Source organism: Lepus europaeus, unplaced genomic scaffold, assembly GCF_033115175.1.
Source record: "Lepus europaeus isolate LE1 unplaced genomic scaffold, mLepTim1.pri SCAFFOLD_150, whole genome shotgun sequence".
Classification (NCBI taxonomy): Eukaryota; Metazoa; Chordata; class Mammalia; order Lagomorpha; family Leporidae; genus Lepus; species Lepus europaeus.
This window is the reverse complement of record NW_026909053.1, coordinates 60659-82422: the sequence shown is the minus strand read 5'-3', so window position 1 is coordinate 82422 and position 21764 is coordinate 60659. Positions and strand designations below refer to the sequence as shown.

At 39.2% G+C, this 21764-nt stretch overlaps 1 pseudogene; it reads left to right on the top strand.

Annotated features, from left to right (window-relative positions):
* The first annotated feature begins 19627 nt into the window (after positions 1–19627).
* Positions 19628–21520, top strand: LOC133754534 (vacuolar protein sorting-associated protein VTA1 homolog; annotated as a pseudogene).
* The last annotated feature ends 244 nt before the right edge of the window (positions 21521–21764 follow it).

Sequence of the window (21764 nt, the reverse complement as noted above, 5' to 3'; positions counted from 1 at the left end):
GATAGAATTATACAATTTGTTAAAAGATTTATTTATTTGAAAGAGTTACACAAAGAGAAAAGGAGAGGCAGAGAAAAAGAGAGAGAGAGAGAGGAGAGAGGAGAGAGGAGAGAGGAGAGAGGGCGAGAGGGAGAGAGAGAGAGAGAGAGAGAGAGAGAGGAGAGGAGAGAGGAGGGGGGGAGAGGAAAGGAGAAAGAGAGGTCTTTGAACTGCAGGTTCACTCTCCACATGGCTGCAATGGCTGGAGCTGTGTAGATCCAAAGATATGAGCCAGGAGCTTCTTCCAGGTCTCCCACAAGGGAGCAGGGGCCAAAGGACTTGGACCATCTTCTACTGTTTTCCCAGGCCATAGCAAAGAGCTAGATCAGAAGTGGAGCAGCCGAGTCTCGAACTGACACCCATATGAGATGCTGGCACTGTAGGTGGTGGCTTTACCTGCTATGCCACAGAACCAGCCCCAGAAATAGATAATTTGTAAAGTATTTGCCTTCTCATATTTTCTTTTTCTGACAGTTATCTTCTGAAAAACCCTGGGGCCTGCCTATTGAAGAGATAGTATGTAGGCTGGCACCACAGCTCACTAGGCTAATCCTCCACCTGCAACACTGGCACTCTGCATTCTAGTCCAGGTTGGGGCACTGGTTCTGTTACAGTTGCTCCCCTTCCAGTCCAGCTCTCAGCTGTGGCCTGGGAAGGCAATGGAGGATGGCCCAAGTGCTTGGGCCCTGCACCCACATGGGAGACCAGGAGGAAGCACCTGGCTCCTAGCTTTGGATCGGCACAGAATGCCGGCCATAGTGGCCACTTGGGGGGTGAGCCACTGGAAGGAAGACATTTCTCTCTGTCTCTCTCTCTCACTAACTCTGCCTGTCAAAAAAAATAAATAAATAAAAAAGATAATATGTAGCCAAGATTCACCACAAACCCCAGACACTTAAGTGAAGCCTCAATGAGTTCCCCAAATGACTAAACTCTCATTTCTGCTCTTGGACTGATCATAGGAACTGCCCAGCTGAGTGCAGCCCATAACTCAGAGTCAGAACTCCAAATCAAATGGCTATTTGTTAAGCCATTGTGTTTTCTGATTTGTCCTACATCAAATGCTGATATATATCAGTAAGTATGGCAGAAAGTTGAATTACATGCAAACTACAATGCATACAACTTCAAAATTTCACTTAGAAATTCCCATAAAACAGGGCCAGCATTGTCACATAGCAAGTAAATCTGCCATCTGCAATACAAGCACCCCATATGAGCACTGGTTCATGTTCTGACTGTTCTGCTTTTGATCCAGCTTCCTGCTGATGGCCTGAGAAAAGCAACGAAAGACGATCCAAATACTTGGGCAAATGCTACCAATGTGAGAGACCCAGATGAAGATCTTGGTTCCTTGCCTCATTCTGTCCCGGCCCTGCTCAATGCGGCCATCTGTGATGTGAACAAGCAGAAGGAAGATCTCTCTGGTTCTCTCCTCTATATACAATATTTTCAAATAAACTTTTTAAAAACTTAGAAAAAATCTGCTATAAAACACAATCTTTGCCTATCAATTAGACCTTAGAAAAGCTGTTAATACTAAAAAAAAAAAAAAAAAAAAAAAAAGTCCTGAGATTCACACAAATAAATTATCTGGAGACCATAAGATTGGTTTTCACATTTCAGCTTATATATGGTCATTGTGTACTTTGAGTTTATATTTTAAGAAGCTTATTATCACATGAAATCTAATTTAATATAATTTTACTATCTCAGAAACCAAGATAAAGGTTCACAGTAATTTTCTGTAGCTGCATGTATACTGCATATTGTTCAAGAAGAATGACTGAAAGGGGGAATATTTTTATGATATGCTTTTTGTTTTTCTTAAAGATTTATTTATTTGAAAGTCAAAGTTACACAGAGAGAGGAGAGGTAGAGAGAGAGAGAGAGAGAGAGAGAGAGAGAGAGAGGGGTCTTCCATCCGATGGCTCACTCTGCAAATGGCAGCAATGGCCAGAGCTGCACCAACTAACGCCAGGACCCAGGAGCTTCGTGCAGGTCTCCCACATGGGTGCAGGGACCCAGGGACTTGGACGATCTTCTACTGCTTTTCCAGGCCATAGCAGAGAGCTGGATCAAAAGTGGAGCAGCTGAGTCTTGAACCCATGCCAATATGGGATGTGGGCACTTCAGGCCAGGGCATTAACCTACTGTGCCACAGCACCAGCCTCATGATATGCTTTTTGAAGTCACACACTCCAAATATAGCATTAGTAGCAAAAGGGAAGACATGCTCATGAAAGTTTTCTAAAGCAGTACTGTTTGAACTGGTGACAATTTCTGAAATGGATCTGAAAAATAAATGTTTTTTTAATTAAGTGTGGCAAGATAGAGAACATTAGACAGAAGTTACAGTGCCAGGTATTTACAAATCATGTGACACTACACAAAGCACTTTCCGTGATCCCTGTTAAATATAACAGTGGGAAAAATAGAGGGAGGAGATGTACAATTGGGGACATGCTCAATCGGACTTGCCCCAAATGGTGGAGTTAGAAACGTGCCAGGGGATTCCAATACAATCCCATCAAGGTGGCATGTACCAATGCCATCTCACTAGTCCAAGTGATCAATTTCAGTGAACAACTGATCACACTGATAGGTCAAAGAGTCAAAGGGATCACACAAACAAGACAAGTGTCTGCTAATACTAACTGATAGAATCATAAAAGGAAAAAACGATCCAACATGGGAAGTGGGATACACAGCACACTCATAGAATGGCAGGTGTCCAAAACAGAACTCTGGCCTCAGAATCAGCCCTTAAGACATTCGGATCTGGCTGAAGAGCCCATGAGATTATTGTAGGCATGGAAAGCCAAGACACACTGGCAAAAAAAAAGAAGAAGAAGAAGACCTAAATGAAAGCTCTCTGTGAGTGAGATCCCAGTGGAAAGAATGGGGCCATCAAAGAAGGAAGTACTTTTCTCTGAAGGGAGGAGAGAACTTCCACTTTGACTATGACCCTGTCGGAATAAGATCAAAGTTGGTGAACCCTAAAGGCTTCCATAGCCTTGGCAGCTCATGACTAGAGCCTAGGGAGATTACTGACACCATAAACAAGAGTGTCAAATTGTTAAGTCAACAACAGGAATCACTGTGTACTTATGTCTCATGTGGGATCTGTCCTTAATGTGTTGTCCAATGTGAAGTGATGCTGTAACTAGTACTAAAACAGTATTTTTACACTTTGTGTTTCTGTGTGGGTGCAAACTGATGAAATCTTTACTTAGCATATACTGAATCGATCTTCTGTATATAAAGATAATTGAAAATGAAAAAAAAAAAAAAACCTGGTGTTAAATTGGAAATTGCATACAAAAGTAATCAATTTTTAAAAAATATCATGTAGGATCTCTGTCTTTAATGTGCTGTACACTCTTATTTAATGCTATAACTAGTACTCCAACAGTATTTTTTCACTTTGTGTTGCTATGGGGGGGCAAACTGTTGAAATCTTTGCTTAATATATACTAAACTGATCTTCTGTATATAAAGAGAATTGAAAATGAATCTTGATGTGAATGGAAGGGGAGAGGGATTGGGAAAGGGGAGGGTTGCGGGTGGGAGGGAAGTTATTGGGGGGAGTCATTGTAATCCATAAGCTGTACTTTGGAAATTTATATTCATTAAATAAAAGTTTAAAAAAAAGCACTTTTCTCCTGAAAAACCATTTGTTTCATCTTTTTTACAGAGATACTGGCAAAACTTCCTTGAGCTACCAGGAAGGACTATTAGAATACAGGGGGCAGGAGTCCTCCAAGATGGTGGAATAGGAAGGGAGCACACTGATAGTCTGGGAAAAGATAGTTTAATAAAAGTGGAGATACTGTAGTTTCAGGGAAGAGTTAGGGAAAAAAACTGCAGAGGAAACTCTTCTGGAACTAGTGGGACATAGTGGATCTATGTGGAGGGCATGGGTGCCCACAGACTGGGACCCCAGCTGCCGAGTCCACACAGCAGCACTGGAAAGGGAGGTGAGGCAAAGCCTCAGTAGCCCAAGACACAGGTGGGGAAGTGGCAGTAAGAGCCTAGAGGGAACAAGGTTTGAAGCCCTGTGGGGGAAAGTCCAACAGGCTAACTAGAAGAGAGAAGAAAAAAAAAAATAATAATATAAAAAATAAAATAAAAGGGACCCGTATGGATACGATTCTCTCCACTCACCTTACAAAGGCAAGCAAGACAAAGAGCAGGCACCATTTTGGACATACATAAAAGCTTCACCACCTCAGGGCTGCACCCACCCTCAAATAAGCAGAAAAACCTGACTCTGGTGGGGAGAAATAACAGGAGGTTAGGACCTAGTGAAAAGTGGAGCTTATGAACTGTGACTGAAAAAAAAAAAAAAAAACCTGAAGGTGTATGAGAGAATTCATGGAGTGCCTGAGAGTGAGTACTCTCAGGAAATGCCTCAAACTTGGTAACCTTAGCAAGCTGGTGGGAGATTGAAGGGGAAACTGAGCTTACACTGAGGACTGCACAGACCCTTTGTGTGGTCCTTGGGGTAGAGCAGACGAATATAATACCCACAGGGGGCAGAGCTCAGACACTGACTGCCTTCAATTCTGCTCAGCTGGGCAGAATTAATCCATTCTGAATAAAAAAAAGAGAGAGAGAGAGAGAGAGAGAGAGAGAAAGAGAGAAAATTGAAAATTTACCATGCCTTACCTGGGTGTGTCACCCTTAACACTGAAGAACCAAACAGAGCTCTCTGGCCACACCCATCACAAACCTCTAAGGATCCATCAAAAGCAGACAGTCCACTTAATCAAGTCATAGTATCATGAGAAAAATCACCACATCAAAAAAAAAAAAAGAAACCAAAGAATATATCCACACTACCAAGCAACAAATGCAGAAACTGAGGAAAGAAGAACAAGAAAGACATTATGATACCCCAAATGAATAAGACACCCCAATTCAAGATTATAAAGGTGGTGAGATAGAAGAAATGCAAGAAGCAGATCTAAAAAAATTTATGATAAGAACACTTGGAAGTTCTCACAAATTCTTGAACTACAGAAATCCTTACTGGGCAGGGTAGAAAATCTCTCTCATGAAAATGAAATCTTAAGGAGAAATCAAAATGAAATGAAGCAATTAGTAGAACATCAAATTGTGATAGTGAAGAGAAATTAAAATGAAATGAAGAATTCAATAGATCAAATGACAAATGCATTTGAGAGCCTTAAAAAAAGAATCAGTGAAGCAGAAGAGAGAATATCGGACTTAGAAGACAGAGCACAGGAAAGTATACAGTCAAACCAAAGAAATGAAGAGGAAATTAGAAACCCAAAAAATATTGTTGGGAATCTACAGGATACTATTAAAAAAAAACCCAACATTCAGGTTCTAGGAGTTCCTGAAGGCATGGAGAGAGAGAAAAGATTAGAAGGCCTTTTTAGTGAGATACTAGCAAAAAACTTCCCAGGTTTGGAGAAGCACAGAGACATCCCAGTACAGGAAGCTCATAGAGCCCCTAATAAACATGACCAAAAGAGATCCTCACCACGACACGTTGTAATCAAACTCACTACAGTGAAACACAAAGAAAAGATTCTAAAATGTGCAAGGGAGAAATGTCAGAATACTCTTAGAGGATCTCCAATTAGACTCACAGCAGACTTCTCATCAGGAATCCTACAGGCTAGGAAGGAATGGCAAGATATAGCCCAGGTACTAAGAGAAAAAAACTGACAGCCCAGAATATTATATCCCACAAAGCTCTCATTTGTGAATGAAGGTGAAATAGAGACCTTTCATAGCAAACAGAAATTGAAAGAATTTGTTTCCACTCCTCCAGCCCTGCAAAAGATGCTTAAAGATGTGTTACACATAGAAACACAGCCATCAATATGAAAGAAGGTAAAGGAAGAAAACCTCCCAGTAAAAGATCACATGAAGTTCAAAACATATATTAAAAATACCTTTGGGAAAATGGCAGGACAAAGTTGCTACTTATCGACAGTCACATTGAATGTTAATGGCCATACCTCTCCAGTTAAAAGACACAGACTGGCTGAATGGATTAAGGAACAAAACCCATCTATTTGCTGCTCACAAGAAACACATCTTTCCAACAAAGATGCATGCACACTGAAAGTGAAAGGCTGGAAAAAGATATTCCATGCCAACAGAAATGAAAAAAGAGCTGGTGTAGCCATCTTAATATCAGACAAAATAAACTTTAACACAAAAACTATTGAGACAAAGAGGGGCACTATATAATGATTAAGGGATCAATTCAACAGGAAGATGTAACTATTATAAATGTATATGCACCTAATTACAGGACACTAGTTTATTGAAAATATATGTTAAGGGACTCAAAAAGGAGACATAGACTCCAATACAATAGTAGTGGGGGACTTCATACTCCACTCTCAGAAATAGAAAGTTCAACCAGACAGAAGATCAACAAGGAAACAGCAGATTTAATCAACACTATAGCCCAAATGGATCTAACAGATATCTACAGAACTTTCAATCCTACACTTAAAGAATTTACATTCTGCTCAGCAGTGCATGGAACCTGCTCCAGGATTGACCACATGCTAGGCCATAAAGCAAGTCTCAGCAAATTGAAAAGAATTAAAAGCATAGGATGCAGCTTCTCAGACCACAGTGAAATGAAGTGAGAAATTAGCAACTCAGGAATCCTGAAAGCATATGCAAACACATGGAGATTAAACAACATGCATCACTGAAAGAAAATTACAGACCAATATCCCTGATGAACACAGACGCAAAAATCCTCAATAAAATCCTGGCTAATAGAATGCAATAACACATCAGAAAGATCAGCCACCCAGACTAAGTGGGATTTATCCCTGGTATGCAGGGATGGTTCAATGTTTGCAAATCAATCAATGTGATACACCACATTAACAAACTGCAGAGGAAAAACCATGATTATCTCAATAGATGCAGACAAAGCATTTGATAAAATACAACACACTTTCATGATGAAAACTCTAAGAAAACTGGGTATGGAAGGAACATTCCTCAATACAATCAAAGCAATATATGAAAAATCCATGGCCAACATCCTATTGAATGGGGAAAAGTTGGAAGCATTTCCATTGAGATCAGGTACCAGACAGGGATGCCCACTCTCACCACTGCTATTCAATATAGTTCTGGAAGTTTTAGCCAGAGCCATTAGGCAAGAAAAAGAAAGTAAGGGACACAAATTGGGAAGGAAGAAGTCAAACTTTCCATCTTTGCAGACAATATGATTCTTTATTTAGGGGATCCAAAGGACTCTACTAAGAGACTATTGGAACGCATAAAGGAGTTTGGCAAAGTAGCACGATATAAAATCAATGCACAAAAATCAGCAGCCTTTGTATACACAGGCAATTCCACAGCTGAGAAAGAACTACTAAGATCAATCCCCTTCACAATAGCTACAAAAATAATCAAATACCTTGGAATAAACTTAACCAAGGATGTTAAAGATCTCTATGATGAAAATTACAGAATCTTAAAGCAAGAAATAGAAGAGAATACCAAAAAATGGAAAAATTTTCCATTCTCATGGATTGGAAGAATCAATATCATCAAAATGTCCATTCTTCCAAAAGCGATTTATAGATTCATTGCAATATCAATCAAAATACCGAAGACATTCTTCTCAGATCTGCAAAAAATGATGCTGAAATTCATATGGAGACATAGAAGACCTCAAATAGCTAAAGCAATCTTGTACAACAAAAACAAAGCCAGAGGCATCACAATACCAGATGTCAGGACATACTACAGGGCAATAGTCATCAAAACAGCATGGTACTGGTACAGAAACAGATGGATAGACCAATGGAACAGAACAGAAACGCTGGAAATCAATCCAAACATCTACAGCCAACTTATATTTGATCAAGGATCCAAAACCAATGCCTGGAGTAAGGACAGTCTATTCAATAAATGGTGCTAGGAAAACTGGACTTCTACATGCAGAAGCATGAAGCAAGGACCCTACTTTACACCTTACACAAAAATTCACTCAACATGGATTAAAGACTTAAATCTATGACCTGACACCATCAAATTATTAGAGAACATTGGAGAAACCATGCAAGATATAAGCATAGACAAGGACTTCTTAGAAAGACCCCAGAGGCACAGGCAATCAAAGCCAAAATTAACAATTGGGAATGCATCAAATTGAGAAGTTTCTGTACTTCAAAAGAAACAGTCAGGAAAGTGAAGAGGCAACCAACAGAATGGGAAAAATATTTGCAAACTATACTACAGATAAAGGGTTGATAACCAGAATCTACAAAGAAATCAAGAAAATCCACAACAACAAAACAAACAACCCACTTAAGAGATGGGCCAAGGACCTCAATAGACATTTTTTGAAAGAGGAAATCCAAATGGCCAACAGACACATGAAAAAATGTTCAGGATCACTAGCAATCAGGGAAATGCAAATCAAAACCACAATGAGGTTTCACCTCACCTCAGTTAGATTGGCTCACATACAGAAATATACCAACAACAGATGCTGGTGAGGATGTGGGGAAAAAGGACACTAACCCACTGTTGGTGGGAAAGCAAACTGGTAAAACCACTATGGAAGTCAGTCTGGAGACTCCTCAGAAACCTGAATATAACCCTACCACACAACCCAGCCCTCCCACTCCTTGGAATTTACCCAAAGGAAATTAAATTGGCACATAACAAAGCTGTCTGAACCTTAATGTTTATTGCAGCTCAATTCTCAATAGCTATGACATGGAATCAACCTAAATGCCATCAACAGTAGACTGGATAAAGAAATTATGGGACATGTACTCTATAGAATACTATAAAGCAGTAAAAAAAAAAAAAAAACAATGAAATCCAGTCATTTGCAACAAGATAGAGGAATCTGGAAAACATCATGCAGAGTGAAATAAGCCAGTCCCAAAGAGACAAATATCATATGTTCTCCCTGATCAGTGGCAATTAACCAACCACCTAAAAGGAAGCCTGTTCAAGTGAAATGGACACTATGAGAAACAGTGACTTGCTCACCCCTTGTACTGAATGTTGATGAGCAACTTATTACTTTATCCCTTTTAGTAGTTCTTTGTTTTACTTAATACTATTGGTTGACCTCTGTAATTCACACATAATTATTCTTAGGTGTTTAAATTTAACTGAAAAGTGACCTCTGTTAAATATAAGAGGGGGAATAAGAGAGGGAGGAGAGCAACAATTTGGGACATGCTCAATCTGACTTGCATCAAATGGTAGAGTTAGAAACGTGCCAGGGGATTCCAATTCAATCCCATCAAGGTGGCATGTACCAATGCCATCTCACTAGTCCAAGTGATCAGTTTCCGTTCAGAATTGATCATAATGATAGGATAAAGAGTCAAAGGGATCACATAAGCAAGACTAGTGTCTGCTAATACTAACTGAGAATTAAAAAGGAGAGAATGATCCAACATGGGAAGCAGGATACACAGCAGACTCATAGAATGGCAGATGTCCTAAACAGCACTCTGGCCTCAGAATCAGCCCATAAGGCATTCGGATCTGGCTGAAGAGCCCATAAGAGTATTTTAGGGATGGAAAGCCAAGACAATCCAGCCAAAAAAAAAAAAAAAAAAAAAAAAACCTAAATGAAAAATCTCTGTGAGTGAGATCTCAGTGGAAAGAATGGGCCATCAAAGAAGGAGGTTCCTTTCTCTGAAGGGAGGAGAGAACTTCCACTTGGACTATGACTTTGTCTAAGTAAGATTATAGTTGGTGAACTCAAAAAGCTTCCATAGCCTTGGCAACACATGACAAGAGCCTAGGGTGATTACTGAGGCCATAAACAAGAGTGTCAATTGTTAAATCAATAACAGGAGTCACTGTGCACTTATTCCCCATGTAGGATTTCTGTCCTTATTGTGTTGTTCAATGTGAATTAATGCTACAACTAGTACTCAAACAGTACTTTACACTTTGTGTTTCTGTGTGGGTGCAAACTGTTGAAATCTTTACTTAATATATACTAAATTGGTCTTCTGTGCATAAAGAGAATTGAAAATGAATCTTGATGTGAATGGAATGGGAGAGGGAGTGGGAGATGGGAGGGTTGTGGGTGGGAGGGAAGTTATGGGGGGGGGGAGCCACTGTAATACAAAAGCTGTACTTTGAAAATTTATATTTATTAAATAAAAGATAAAGAGAAAAGGAATACAGGGGGCAGCATAGCCCAGGTACCAAGTATATGACAGAGTAGGTTTCACAGACCTCCATTTCTAGAGATCATGATAGTGGAATGAATTAATGGGCATGTGGTAGGAACCCTCCACCCCAGGCTGCACCATTAAGACCACTGTCTTTCTAATCCATTCACAACTCTCTTTTGAATGCTGGTCCAGAACTTCTATTACCACCAAGCCTTGAAAACTAATGGATGAGGTAAGTTAATATCAAGTATATCTTGTTCACTCTGGTCAGTATGATCCATAACTGCTTGGACAATGCAACTAGGATCTTTACTTTTTAATGACTCTTGTCTCTGCTCTTAGTCTTAAGGTGTTATCTCAGAGAGCATTAAGTTGTATTCTGTTAGAAAAGATTCCTATTTATTGAGCTCTCTTCTTCAAATACCATAACAACTTCTCACTTCCAAAGGAAATGGGACTGTTCCCCAGTACCCAAACTTCAATGTTCCCAGAAACTATGCAATGTATAAGTTCTGTAACCTCAAATGAGTAGCTATTGACAGGCTATACAGTACAGGAAACCAGAAACTTCATTTAAAGGATATACACCAGAAACCCCATAAATGCAATTGCAATACAGTGTAAGTCAGCCGGCACACATCTCACAATAAGGACATTTCACTAATATTATTGCTATACTCATCTTAAAGATGAGTAAACAGTGACAGAGGTGCAACCTACATTCAGCTCATATAGAATTCAGCTCAAATGGTCTGAATATCCATCTACATCCCACGGCCATCTTGTATGAGACCAGTTGTCTACAGAAATTTTAGAACCCCTTTCTGTATATCTGGAGACCCATTGGTCTTCTGTCAGACACCTCATATACTTTTTTTTTTAAAGATTTATTTTTATTTATTTGACAGGCAGAGTTACAGAGAGAGGTAGAGAGAGAGAGAGAGAGAGGTCCTCCATCCACTGTTTCACTTCCCAGATGGCCACAATGGAGCTGTGCTGATCTGAAGCCAGGAGCCAGGAGCTTTTTCTGGGTCTCCCACATGGGTGTAGGGGCCGAAGGACTTGGGCTATCTTTTACTCCTTTCCCTGGCCACAGCAGAGAGCTAGATCAGAAGTGGAGCAGCCAGGATTAAAACTGATGCCCATATGGGATGCTGGCACTTCAGCCCAGGGCGTTAACCCATTGAGCCACAGCGCCAGCCCCTCATCTTCTGACAAAAAAAAAAATCCTTGAAAATTCAACATTATTCATTTCTTCTATGTCTTTGGAACTGAGGATCTACCATTGGTATCCCTTCCTGAACCAGCCAAGGTCTATAGGGTGTACCTGAATGAGAGATTATAATGCCTCCAATCTACATCTGCACCTATGCCAACAAGAGACAGGAACCTGTCCTGCTCTCCAAAGTTCCTTTTACCCCCACACTAACATTCACAGACATAGAAACCAATCACACAGTCCTTGAGCAATATGAGGACAGCTTCAGGACCAGAAATTCTTTAAAGATGGTGGGAGTGGTTGCAATGGCATATGCTGAGAAGGAAAATAAAGGAGACTTTTCATGATCTTTCCCTGTTGACATCATGGGCTAATGAAGCAACTTTCCCTGTAAAACAGTGCACACCTCCATTAGGAATAAATTTGCTAGAAAATCAACCTCTTAGGATACAGCAGGGATACATAAAAACTTGTCTAACCACATGAAGTGCTCACATAATATTCCAATTCCTCATTAATTCCTGGCTTGGCAAATACATTTGAAAGAAACATACTATAAGTTGGCCAGCACCACAGCTCACTTGGTTAATCCTCCACCTGTGGCGCCGGCACCCCAGGTTCTAGTCCTGATTGGGGTGCTGGATTCTGTCCCAGTTGCTCCTCTTCCAGTCCAGCTCTCTGCTGTGGCCCGGGAGTGCAGTGGAGGATGGCCCAGGTCCTTGGGCCCTGCACCCGCATCAGAGACCAGGAGGAAGCACCTGGCTCCTGGCTTTGGATCAGCGCAGCGCACTGGCCATGGTGGCCACTTGGGGTGTGAACCAATGGAAAAAGGAAGACCTTTCTCTCTCTCTCTCTCTCTCTCACGCTCTCACTGCCTAACTCTGCCTGTCCAAAAAAAAGAAAAGAAGAAAAGAAACACACTATAAGTGGAGAAATTAAAATGTGGATAGAATTTTTGGAAATTGCCATTAAATATTTTATTACTTTTTCAATTCTCATAATTAAATTGTGGTTCTAAAACCTCAAATACTTCTTTTTTGATTTTTTATTAAACTTTTATTTAATGAATATAAATTTCCAAAGTACAGCTTATGGGTTACAATGGCTTCCCCCTCCCAAAACTTCCCTCCCACCCACAACCCTCCACTTTCCCGCTCCCTCTCCCCTTCTAATCACATCATGATTCATTTTCAATTCTCTTTATATACAGAAGATCAGTTTAGTATATATTAGGTAACAATTTCAACAGTTTGCCCCCATATAGCAACACAAAGTGAAAAAAAAAATACTGTTGGAGTACTAGTTATAGCATTAAATAACAGTGTACAGCACATTAAAGACAGAGATCCTACATAATATGTTTTAAAAAAAAATAATTAATTTTCTATGCCATTTGCAATGTAACACCAGGTTTTTTTTTTTCATTTCCAATTATCTTTATATACAGAAGATTGATTCAGTATATAATTAGTAAAGATCTCATCAGTTTGTACCCACACAGAAACACAAAGTGTAAAAATACTGTTTCAGTACTAGTTACAGCATCACTGCACATTAGACAACACATTAAGGACAGATCCCACATGGGATGTAAGTACACAGTGACTCCTGTTGCTGACTTAACAATTTGACACTCCTGTTCATGGCGTCAGTAATCTCTCTAGGCTCTAGTCATGAGTTGCCAGGGCTATGGAAGCCTTTGGAGTTCGCTGACTTTGGTCTTATTCCGATAGGGTCATAGTCAAAGTGGAAGTTCTCTCCTCCCTTCAGAGAAAGGTACCTCCTTCTTTGATGGCCCTGTTCTTTCCACTGGGCTCTCACTCACAGAGATCTTTCATTTAGGTCTTCTTCTTCTTTCTTTTTTTTTTTTTTTCTTCTCCATGGTATCTTTGCTTTCCATGCCTACAATACTCTCATGGGCTCTTCAGCCAGATCTGAATGCCTTAAGGGCTGATTCTGAGGCCAGAGTGTTGTAAAACCTCAAATACTTCTACAGATAACTGGAAAAAAAAAAAAAAAAAAACCAAGGACTCTTTTTAACTTTAGTGTTTAAAGAAGAAAATAATATCCCTGAATAAATCATTTTTAATCCTTTAAAATGATTCTTGATCTTACCTACTAAAACAATTTGTGGATCATATTTCACAGTAAAATAGTAATAATTTGGTGGATTAATATGGCTGGAAAACAGGGTGAATGCCTTGTAAAATCTTTGTGAATATTTAAAACTGTGCTATCTGGTAATTCTTTACCCAAAACTTCCTGAAATTCATCTGTCCATCAATCCAGTTATCTGTATATTTTTAACAAAGCTATATCAAAAACAAAACAAAACAAAACAAAACAAAACAAAACTGCACTTAAGTTGCGGTTTCTGCCAAAAAATTAGGCAAGAGACAAATATAAAGGTATCATGGAGCTCCTGCTTTTACTCCTCTTGTCTAAATGAGAATTGGCATGAAATTATAGTCAAACTCTTGAGGATTTGAGTGATGGTCTCATGGGCCATTGACTGTTGGCACACAGCTATTAGTAATTTTTTCTATGGATAGTGTATGAATTGTGCTATTCAAATGCCTATATCATCACTGATCTGGTAATTGCCTTTCAGTGACTTCATTCTTCAAATTGAGGGACACCAGTTTTGAACTTCTATCTTAAATAACTTCATCTCAGACCCAGAAGAAAATTATTACTTAGTTCCCAGCATCATACAATGTAAACAGAAAATGAAGTTTTAGGCATCAAACAAGAATAGTATCATGAAATAGTGGATTCTCTTGTCCTTTCTGAAAATTATTGCTCCCTATAGTGGTAGCCACACACTTCTGACAGCAGGAGTTGGTGATTTTGGAATTACGGTTGTAAATTCTGTGGGGATTCCTGAGAAGAAAGTGGGCAGGCAGCAGGCAACACTCAATTGTTGTTGATTGATCTTTTACAACTCATTTCCTCTCACTGGTTTTAAATACATCTTTTATTATTATTATTATTATTTGACAGGCAGAGTAATAGACAATGAGAGAGATAGAGAGAAAGGTCTTACTTCTATTGGTTCACTCCCCAAATGGTCACTATGGACGGCACTGTGCCAATCTGAAGCCAGGAGCCAGGTGCTTCTTTCTGGTCTCCCATGTGTGTGTAGGGGCCCAAGCACTTGGGCCATCCTCCACTGCACTCCCTGGACAAGAACCTGGTGTCCATATGGGATGCCGGTGCCACAGGCGGAGGATTAACCAAGTGAGCCACGGCACCAACCCCTACTTAAACCTTCTGAGTAATGACCAGCATTTATAATTTCAAACACTTGGAAATAGGAGCTCTAACACTTGATTTTACTGAATCAATAATGAAAAATATAGTCCCTAAGATATAAAGAGAGTGATGATCACAGAGTGAAACTAATTCAGCATCCTACAAGGACTAAATTTGAGGTCAAGCTTGAGCTACTTATCACTAATAGAAATGTCACTAATAGAAACAACCAGTGTTATCTGACCAAGTTTTACTAGGTGGGAATGGCATCCCATGTTTGTGCCAGTTTGTGTCTCAATCTCTCCACTCCTGATCCAGCCCCCTGTTATTGAACCTGGGAAAATAGCAGCAAAAGATGGCCCAAATGTGTGGGCCTCTACCCACACCACAGTGCCAGCCCTAATAAATCTTATTAAAAACCTAAAGGAGGAAAATGTAAAATGTATAAATTACAGTTATATATAGGTATAAATTTCTGAAAAGTACATAATTTCATCCTTTTAGAGATCTAAAATTTATTTGTAAATTATATAATTAAAAGATAAAGAAACATTGATTCTTATGCCTCTTCAGCATAAGACATCAACTTTTCCAGGTTCTAGATGCAGTTATTCAGAGTTTCATAGATGTAATCAGTAATGTGGCTCAAATAAGTCTTACCCAGGGGATCCCAAATTTAAACAGGGTACTCAATACCATTTTAGAAAAGTTCCAAAATATGTATCAGAAGAAAAAAATAATTTATTTGGTACATCTCATTTTAATTATAGTATTACCTAAATTTCCAATAGTCAGATGTACTCAAAAAATCCCACAGGTGGGAGAGATGGCCTAATACAGCAAGTAATTATTAAAATAAAAATTTTAAGCTACAACTTAACTAGGGAAAATAACACTCCACAGGTCCCAAACTAAAATAATTAAGATGACATAATAAAAAAAAAAACTCAATGTCTTCATGCATTAAAATTTATTACATTAGATTTAATTAACAAAAAGGTGATTATTCCAGCTCTTTACCACTTGGCAGCCCAATTTTACCTGTTGAATCTGGAAAAAAGTAAATGGCATCTCATGGTAGATTACTAAAATCTTAATGCTATATGCCATCGATTATGTCCACCATACTTTATATCTAATATTAATATATCTGATGCCTCTTAATAGATAAATGACCCATCTTAACTATTACAAAAGTGGCAAATGTGTTTTGCTCAAAGCTTTTCCAATAGCTCCTTAGTCTAGTTTGCCTTCACTTTGAAAAGACACTTCTAGGCTATACATGAGCATCTCATTGACTTTGCCATCAAACACAATTTTTGCAAAGAATTTAACTGTACTCACCTTTTATCAGGAGCACAAGAACACATCACATTGATGACTTCCTCCCTGAATGAGACTATTTGACAGACTTGTGAAGAACATACAACGCTAATACCTTTTAGTCCTTCCTGGGTTTTGGTGCAATGCATGCCTCATTTAAAAAATTAATTGTCATGGGTGCTACAAATCAGCCCAGCTTAACTGGCCCCCCTTCCAATGAAAAGTGCTAAAATTCAGTCAAATTAAATTCTGTAGGCACTATCATTAGTGCTCTCAGTGAATTCTTCACTTGTGGAGCTCATACGCCTTCTAAATTCTTTGCATCATCTATGATATCCATTACTTCTCAAGGGTGTGATGCAAGAAATAACCTCTCTTGGAACCTTGCCATGTGCCAGTAAAATTAAATTAGATGGCTATTAACTATGCTATACTGGAAAAACAGTCACCTACACACCTTGAGCCTGTGATTCTACAAACCTTGATGTCTAGTAGGACTTTGGCCATGGATATATAATGGTAAAATGTGAGAATGGCTACTAAGGCCTCCTTAATAAATGATGGACCCAAAACTTGGCATACTCCTTTTGGCAGAGGGGATGGCTTCCAATGTCTACTGTCTATGTCCAGATGCCAGGGTACTGCAGGAGGTCACTATTCTAACAATAAAAAAGAAAAACCATTTAAGTTCAGCTGGACACCATTCTGCTGACTGTTGATCTCATTACTATTAATCTGGATGCCTTCATTGATGACAATCCCGAGACCCAAAGTAGTCACAGCCATTATCTGCTAACAAAAGCTTAAACCAAGAGTTATGGATTTATACCTGTTATAACACAATTCCTCAGAACCCATCTAGTCCAAACCTTGAGAGTTGAAAGCTGTTATACTTGGCCCACCCATAAATAGGACATTAATTGTGCCAGATGGGCTCTATATCCTTGTACTGCAAGGAGGATGTCACAGATATTGATGCTCCAAACTTATCCAGCTCCCTACTTATGTGTCTGGGAAAGCAGCAAAGGATTGCCCAAATGCTTGGGCCCCTGAACCCATGTGATATCTGGAAGAAGCTCCAATCTCATGAGATCAGCCTGGTCTAGCCCCAGTCATTGCAGCCATTTTGGAGGAGAACAAACCAGAAGGAAGATCAGTCTCTCCCTTTCTCACTCTAACACTGCCTTTCAAATATATAAATAAATCTTTTAAATGTAATCATTTCAATAGATTCTTCAGTGCTCAATCATGATGACCTTTACTATCTTAAGGACATTTTCATTTCTTTTTTAAAGATTTGTTTATTTGAAAGGCAGAGAGGGGGCTGGTGTGCTGCAGTATGCAAAGCTGCCATCTGTTATACTGGCATCCCATATAGGCACCAGTTCAAATCACACTTGTTCCACTTCTGATTTAGCTTCATGCTAATGACCTGATAGAGTGGAAGATGGCCCAAGTACTTGGGCTCCTGCCACCCCTATGGGTGACTCAAAAGAAGCTCCTGGTTTCAACCTGGCCCTACACTGGCCATTGGAGACACCAGAGGCATGAAACAGATGATGGAAGATTTCTCTATGTCTTTCTCTTTCTCTCTCTCTCTCTCTCTCTCTAACTGTGACTTTCAAATAAAGAAGTAAATAACTTTTAAAATGATTTTAGAAAGGGCAAAGAAACACAGAAAGTGGGTGAAGAGAGAGAGGAAGAGAGGTCTTCCATATGTTGGTTCACTCTCTAAATGTCTGCAACAGCTGTGGCTGGACCAGGCTCTCACATCCCCTAATAAGTAGTAGATCTTGCACTTAGGTGAAAGGAACTAAAGAATTTAAGCCACTACCCCATGCTTCCCAGAGATATTAAGCAGGAAACTAGTTTGGAAGTGAAACACTGAAAACTTAGATTAGCACTGCAATATAGAATGTGGGCATCACATTCAATGACAAACAAATTCGAAAACCAGGAAGAAATCAAGACACATGCTAGGTACAAAAATTGAGCCATGAAGACATATAGAAAACCTAAACAAACAAAAAACCAAGACAGATATTGAATCAGTAACAAAAACCCTCCAAAGAAAAGCCCAAGACCAGAAAGCTTCACTGCTGAAGTCTACCAGACTTTTAAAAATAGAACTAATTCCAATTCTTCTTAAGCTATTCAAAGCAATTGAAAGAGAAGAGTATTCCCAAACTCCTTCTATTTGGCCAGCGTCACCTTATTTTCTAAACCAGAAAATGATACAATAGAGAAAGAGAATTAAAGAACATTAAATCTGATAACCACAGATCCCAAAATTCTCAACAAAATACTAGCTAATAAAATCCAACAACAGATCATAAAGATAATTTACCTGGACCAAGTGGAATGTACCCAGGGTATGCAGGGATAGTTCAATATATGCAAATCAATAAATGTGATATGTGACACTAGCAAACTAAAGAATAAAAACCACATGATGATCAATAAATGAAGAGAAAGTATTTGATAAAAAGCAACCTTTCATTATAAAAACCTTAAGCAAGTTGGGAATAGAAGGAACATTCCTTATCACAATCAAGGCAATATATGACAAATCTTCAACCAATATCATATTGAATGGGAAATCGTGGAAGCATTTCCACTAAGATCTGAAACCAAAGTTGCTCTCCATCACTACTGCTGTTCAATACACTACTGACAGTTTTAGCCATGGCAATAACGCAAGAAAAAGAAATCAAAGGAAAACAAATTAGAAAGGAGAAAGCCTAATAACCTGTTTGCAGATGATATGATCCTAAATATCGGGAAACCAAAAGACTCCACCAAGAGATTATTGAAACTCACAAGAAAGTTTGGTAAAGTTGTAAAATATGAAATCAACACACAAAAATCAATAACCATTATATACACAAAAATGCCATGGCTGAAAAATAACTTATCAGATCAGTGCCATTCTCAATAACCATAAAATTTTTTATTACCTTGGAATAAATTTAGTCAAGGATGTGAAAGATCTCTATAAGAAAAATTATAAAACATTAAAGAAAAAAAAGAAAACACAAAAAAAGGAAAAATCTTTGATGTTCATAAATTAGAAGAACTAATATCATCAAAATTCCCATTCTACCAATAGAAATTATTTTTAATTTTACTTTTACAATCATTTATTTATTTGAGAGGAAATTATAGAGAGATGGAGAGACAAAAACTGATGCCTTCTACCTGTTGGTTAATTCTCCAAATAGCTGTAATGGCTGGTGCTGGGCCGATCTGAACCCATGAGCTAGGAGCTTCCTCCTCATCTCCTATGTGGATACAGGAGCCCAAGCACTTGGGCCATCTTCCACTGCCTTCCTAGGCCATAAGCAGAGAGTTGGATCAGAGGACCAGCTGGGACCCAAACTGGCATCCATGAGATGCCAATGCCACAGAGGTTCAAACTACTATTCCACAGTGCCAGCCCCTCAAAAGTAATTCACAGATTCAATGTGATCTCAATCAAAATACCAAGAACATTTGGAAAGAAGACATTTCTCTCTGTCTCTCACTGTCTATAACTCTACCTGTCAAAATAAAAAAATAAAATAAAAAAAATTTTAAAAATAAAAGAACATACAGCATCACCTGATGGTTCAGGAGCATGACAAGTAGGACCCTGTGGTGGCCTATTACTGAACAGTTGCTCAAGAAATGATCTGAGGGGTGTTTGTTGGTAGTCATTGTTTGATCATTACATATTTCACCAAGGGGGTCATTTATATGCCATGCAAATTAGAATGAAGATTGATAATAAAACTCCTGGGTGTCATAAATTTTTATCAAAATTAACAGGTCAGTTAGGAGCTCTTAATAAATAGGTGGGGGGTTGACACTGTGGTACAGCAGGTTAAAACCCTGGCCTACAGTGATGGCATCGATATGTGCTCCAGTTCAAGTCCCAGCTGCTCCACTTCTGACTCAGCTCTCTGCTCTGGCCTGGGAAAGAAGTAGAAAGATGGCCCAAGTCCTTGGGCCCCTGCACACATGTGGGAGACCTGGAAGAATTTCCTGGCTCCTGGCTTCAGATCAGCACAGCTCTGGCCATTGCGGCCATTTGGGGAGTGGATGGCAGAGGCTGACTCTCTTTCTGTCTCTCTACCTTTCTGTAATTCTGCCATTATAATAAATAAATAAATCTTAACAACAACTATTAGACCGGACTTGGACAGGACTCAATTATCCCAATGAGAGACTTCAATGATGCAAAAGCAAAGAGGTTTATTGTTCTAGCTCAATCTAGGGTCCACTCCTCCAATCATCACAATGGTCATCTGATGAGGACCCATCCCATTTCCTTTGTGGGGTTTATATAGGGTTTTCAGAGACATTCTATACATTATAGCACCATCAGCAAATTATCTCATGCTGTGAGAATTTAAAGAACATTTCTTAAAATTGATTAGTAAATCCAGTAGTGGGAATAGACCTAGTAAAGGTGGTTACATGGCTTTGGGGTTGATGCTTTTTAAAATGATTGGCTAAAGTAGCATCCAAGCCATGAGGGTGTATGTTCCAAACTGCAGGGTTTGGGGATGTTATCAATCACCTTAATGGCCTAAAAATACACCTGGAAAAGACAGCTGGATAGCAGGTATTTCCCTGCTATCTGCTGATTGGCTGTTGCTAGGGGAGTTTATCACAAGGGGAGTTTATTTTTCTTCTTTCGGGAGATTTTGCCAAAGGGTTCAGGGTCTGGTCAGGCCTGAGTTACAAGATGGAGGCCTAGTCTAAAATAGCTACGCCTTGACCCAGGCTCAGATTCTTCACAAAAACAACAAAAAGAAACAGTGGGGGTGATAATAAGCTATTACCCAAGGAGTAGTTGGTTCTGCCCATTTGGGGAATTATTCTTGGAAAATGTTTATATATGCAAACAATGAACATTGTGCTGGGTGATTTCACAAAAAACATGATCATGTTCTTCTATACTGCAAGTCTTTTAACAGATGTCATAACCGTGCTTAACATAACACTGATGAAAATGTGAAACACATGAAGTATGCAAGGTGGAAGGTAACATATATCCATAATTGCTTAAACAATGAGGAGACTCCTCAAGTAGGCCCTATTGCAATTGAGGAAGATACTGATGGTGAAGAAAATGAAGATGCTGTAGTAGCATCTCTGCCCATTCAACACACCTCAGCCATCATCATCTTCAGCATTTGACCCAGGCAGCATGCCATCAGACAGCTATAGTTGAATACAGGGTCCTCTGGGTGCACATGCCCTAGCCTACACACCAGCAAAAGTGCCTCATAGCATTGGTGTAACAAGGAATACTATCCAACCTGCTCTATAGACTATTCCAGCCATTGATCCTGCACTTTTCAGTATGGTTTCCCAAGGCTATATCCACCTAAAACCTGAGGAGTTTGTTAGAGCTCAGAAATACTGCAAATATGCTAGCAGTGCCTTACAATATGAAGATGCAAACACTGCCATTCAGAATATACAGAAAGACCTCAAGTTACTGATGACTGACAGACAATGAAGCCTTTGTACAACAGATCCATGTCTCTTTGGCATAAAGAATTAACTCCATTACTGTCTTCAGCCTATCAAGAGTACAATTTCAAGAAAGACTTCAGTTGAGTTGAATATGACAATAAAATCTGTGTGTATCAGATTCCTTTTGAAGCATTCATCAGTAGCCTCAACCAGTTTTTATTGTCCATTTAATGGCTTTGGTAATTTATGGGTACAGAGGGCAGATGTTGGCAAGATCCTAAAAACAC